Raw genomic sequence first — 5,118 nt, 5'->3', positions numbered from 1 at the left:
AACTTGTGGAGGTATTTCTCTTTTTCCACAGTTTAGGACCTTGGCACCTAAATAAGTCACGAGGATTGACTGCTGGTGTTTTTGCCCACTGTGCTGTCTCAATTCTTTCTATTTTTCTGGTACTCTTATATTCAATCCCATAATGAATTTATTCTTTAATTTGAGATTAATGATTCTATTAAAGCAGAACAAATACATGCACTACCCCATGTAGATTTTCAAATGGCCAAATTTCTTAAATTAACAAGGATTTGTATTATTAGTATTGTGTTTCACTACACAAAAACCTTAAATATTATACAATATTTACATGTGAATCTAAATTTCAAAAAAATCTTATTTGTCTTTATCTCTTAAATTTCAATTATAATCAATACTTTGCAATCTTTGGATAAGCTATAATTTTAAACTATAGACAGTTTATATATAAATCTTTAAACTATAAAAAATTCTAATCTGCCTCTATTTCACACATCTCAATTATAATTTTAAATCACATCCAATCTCTATATAGATCTCTCAAATTTACCAGGGGTAGTAGCACACACCTTTAATCCCAGTATTTAGGAGACAGAGGCAGGAGGATCTCTGTGAGCTCAAGGCTAGCCTGGTCTACATATCATGTTCTTAGACAACCAGACAACACAGTGAGACCTTGTCATAAACAAACAAGCAAGCAAGCAAACAAACCCTCTCAAATTAAAAAATTTGGGTGAGGAAGGTATTTATTTTTGTTTTTTTCTCAACTGGATGTCTCTGTAAGAAGTATTAATATTTATAATTTAGGGGAAAATAATCAAGTAGAAACTTCCAATTTTAAAATTTTCCAATGTAAACTGTAAAAATATTTACAATGTCAGATTTTTCATTTCATAAATGAAGAAATTGAAATATAGACAGATTTAGTAATATTTTCTGAGATTAGGGTTCCAGGAGGCAGGCAGCAAACTTAACATATAAAAGAAGGCAGTTGGCAGGAAGATTTGAAACCTCTTATAAGTGAAGGACAGAACATGTGAATGAAAAGCCAAGGTTTCCACGTATGGGGAAAGATGGGTGAATGCTATGTGTTACAAAAGATAAATAGCAATGATAAAGAATGGAAGTTGACACACAATAATTCCGTCTAGAAGGATGGAATTTATTAGGATAAAAGGGCCTTTGAGGCTATGATTGTGCTTCAAGGTAGGAGGGAATGCACTAGACACAAACAGTACAATATCTGGAGATCTAAAGCTCCTTAAAGGGAAGGAGAAGCTTTTCTTTAAAGCTTGGGGAGGAGCTTCATTGTGAAAAATAACAGGCCCCCTGGCAGTGGGCAAAGTGACACTTTGTTGGTGGTGTTCTTATATCAGTCAGGGGCAGAGCAGGTGGCAGTCCTTTGTTTGTCCTAGCTTGATGCCTGGCTTGGTGGTCAAAGTTATTTCTGTCCAGGGGCTGTGCAGAACTATCTCCACCACTCACTGGTTGTGATATTCTGGGGAACTGGTCCCATCTCTCACCAGTGAGAGTGAGCCCTGTGCCTTGCCCAGGCACTACACTGGAGCTGACCCTGAGGGTGGGGGTATGGATGAGTTGGCCCCAAAGTCATGAAGGCAGGAGCCCTTACAGGCTGCAGCACTCACTGGCCCCTTTACCTCACCTTACCACAGTGGAGCTGGCCTAGTGGGTGGCAGTGAGAGCCTACTGGTTGCAAAGTGAGAGCCCAAGAGAGTTGGCCCCACTCAGAAGCCTGAGGCGGCCCAGGGAGGAGGTAGAAGTCCTCCATCCCCTTCCCCCTTGCCACCTGACCCCATGGTCATGAAAGTGCATGAGCTGGCCATGCCTCTCACAGGCTGCAGCAGTCAGAAGAGAAGGCCCTTCTTCCTGACTGGGAAGCAAGTAGAGCTGGATCTGGAGGCATGGGTAAGAGTGAGCTGGCTCTGAGGGCCTGAGACCATGAGAGGTGACCCTGCCTTCTGGAGGCATTGGGTGGCTTAACTAGAGCTGTATTGGAGAGCTTGCCCTGGTGGAATGAGTAAGGTAGAGCCAGTGGGCTAACTGGCTCAGCTACCTCCCAGGCCCAGATCCAGGACTCTGAGCTGGCCCATCCCAAAATCTCTATCTTCAAATGGTTGGGCCATGTGAAGGAGCCAGTCCTGCTGACCCAAAGCTGCAGGACCTCCATGACACAGAGCAAAAAAAGGAGAACTGCGAGGAGTCTCAGTAAGGATCCAGTATTGATGATGTTACAGTAGCCAGAGATCTTGAACCAGACCAATTTTGCAATGAGTATTTATAAGTGAAGATGTGTGGCAGAGGGATATACTCTGGGCCACACTGTGATACACTATAGCTTCCATGATGAGATGTTTTCTATGCTTTGGGGCTTTTGTGTGTGTGTGTGTGTGTGTGTGTGTGTGTGTGTGTGTGTGTGTGTGTGTGTGTGTGTTTGGAAGTTGCAAGGGTAAAGGGTAGATATGAGGAGACAGGGAGATGAGTGGGGCTGGGGTGTAGGATGTGAAACTCACAAAGAATCAATAAAATGTTTTTACAAAAAGAATAAAAATGAGAGGGAGAGAGACATATGCACACTCACTCACACATATGGAGACAGAGCCAGAAAGACAGAGAGACAGAGAGACCAGGCCTGGCATGGGGTTTTGAAACTTCAAAGCCTACCCTCAGTGACATTTCTCCTACAACAAGGTCACACCTCCCAAACAGTTCCATTAACTGGGACCAAGCAGTCAAACATGACATGAGAGAGATGACATGAGGCTAGTAGGGAGGCCAGAAGAGTTTCAAGAGGGCAGCCTGCAAAGCAATCTTGGACCTAATCTCTCAAAGGGAGGGTTCCAACTTTTTGTGACATTTGAGGGGTGGTGGGAACTTTCATGTCATGTAGTTCAGTTTAACAAAGCATACTTGCCAAAAAAACCTTGGAAAAACCAGGTACTGATTAGGACCATAAATCAAGGTCTGCTGTTTGTTAGGTCACAGCACAAACAACTTAATTCTCCATTCCAGAGAAAACTGCCAAGAAGTGTGGCCTGATTCTGACTACGGGATGTGCCCTAAAGGTTCAGACTTAATATTCTCAGCTCTGAAAGTAGTGTGCTTACATGGGCTGAGTGCCACTTTGAGCTTCTATCTTTTCCCAGCTCACTGGTCTGCTACATTTCTTAGGAATATTAAGTGTTTTCATTACTAATCATATGTCTCTGACCTGGCACACCAACCTGGAAATCTCTTTTTAATAAATTTAATTTTATTGTTTTACTTATTCACTTTACATCCCACTCACTTCTCCTCCCAGTCACCCCCTCCTACAGTCCTTCCCCTCTCCCCTTCTCCTCTGAGCAGTTGGGGGTCCCTGGTCGTGCATCCTGACCCTCCAAGCACCTCAAGTTTTTGTGGTGCTAGGCCCATCCTCTCCCACTGAGGCCAGACAAGGCAGCCCAGCCAGGAGAACATATCCCAGTTACAGGGCAACAGCTTTTGTGAGAGCCCCCGCTCCAGTTGTTCAGGACCCACATGAAGACCAAGCTGTGCATCTGCTACAAATGTGGGGGCTAGAAGGGGTGGGGCTAGGTCTAGACCATGTATGCTCTTTGGTAAGTAGCAGAATTTAGAACAGAGAATTTTGTTTTTGTGTTTTTCTTTCATAGTAATAGTTCTAAACCTGCTGTCAGGACATATTTATAGTTGGACAATTTGTTGAGAATTCCTGGGAGCCCTTGTCTATACAAATAACATTAATATCTGACAATTTGTATACAAAATTTTTAAAAAAATGATTCATCTAAAAATAGCATAGGAATTACTTCATAACAACTGTTGGTTAATATAAAATATTAGTGAAAAGAATAGCATTTTCATTTCTACAAATCACTTTTAACGTCTGTCTTAACAAAAGACAATTGGATTACTTCGTCTACTTTCACACATAATCTCTTGCAATGCATTATCTCAGCCAAAGTAAGTAAGAATAATCTCACTTCGTAGACTCCTGAAAGTACTTTGGAGACCCCTGTCCCTGGTAGAAATTCTTGCACCGGGCTTTGAGACCCTCTAGTTTACAGTTGGGGGAGATTTGAATTTGTTTAATAATTGAATATGAAAAATTAGAGTGAGACAGTGAATTAAAATTCATAGAAATATAACTGTGTAACTATTAGAATATACAAATGTAGATAGAGGGTCCACCTTCTTCATAAGAGAGACGGGCTGGAGAGAATTGTAAATGTGGGTACTTATAGAGTGATGTAAATGGTTTTCCCCTTCCTTGCTGTGTTTGTTTTTTGAGTCAGAGCATAATGTATCCAAGACTGGCCTTAAACTCTCTATGCAGCCTAGAAAAGCCTCGAACTTCTGAACTCTTGCTTCTACCTCCTGAGAGTTTAGATTGCAGACACGTGTTAGCTTATGTAGTATTGACTATTCTCCGGGCTTTCTATACGCTAGGCAGGTACTCTACCAACTGTGCTATGTCTACAACCCTTATAGTTTCTATAACCTGTAGGCACACCGCAAGATGGGATGCACTGTGGGAATGTGGAAATGTTCCTGCATCTCTCATGGAATGCGAGGCTTTCATAAGCTGCATAAATTTACCTTGGCACCTTCTCTGGCACACTTCTGTCAAAATGAGCCAAGTTATAATAAATATCAAGACTACTCTTGGTTGAAGAATTAATGTCCTGAGCCTGACACAATACTTTGTCTCTGTCTCTGTCTGTCTGTCTCTGACTCTCTCTCTCTCTCTCTCTCTCTCTCTCTGTGTGTGTGTATGTATGTTATATGTGTGTACATGCCATGGTATGCATGTGGAAGTCAGAGAAGAACAACTTGGAGGAGTTAGTTTTCTCTTTTCATTATGTAGGACTGATCACATTTATGTCATCAGGCTTGGTGATCGGCAACTTTACCTGCTCATCCATTTTGCCAGCCCCTATTTTAATAGTTAACACTAGTTAACTAGTTATATGTACATGTGAACCATGCACTTGAACTTTAGTATCTGTAGCACCAATTTATGATACCATTAAAGGGGAAGTCCTTCAATCCAGTGTGTTCATAGGGTGGACTCTTTCTGTCTGTATCGATACTGTAGTAGATTTTACATATTTAGTTTAG

Source organism: Rattus norvegicus, chromosome X (assembly GCF_021556685.1).
Source record: "Rattus norvegicus strain SHRSP/BbbUtx chromosome X, alternate assembly SHRSP_T2T, whole genome shotgun sequence".
NCBI lineage: Eukaryota > Metazoa > Chordata > Mammalia > Rodentia > Muridae > Rattus > Rattus norvegicus.
The sequence above is the reverse complement of the archived record's forward strand: the minus strand, read 5'-3'. Positions refer to the sequence as shown.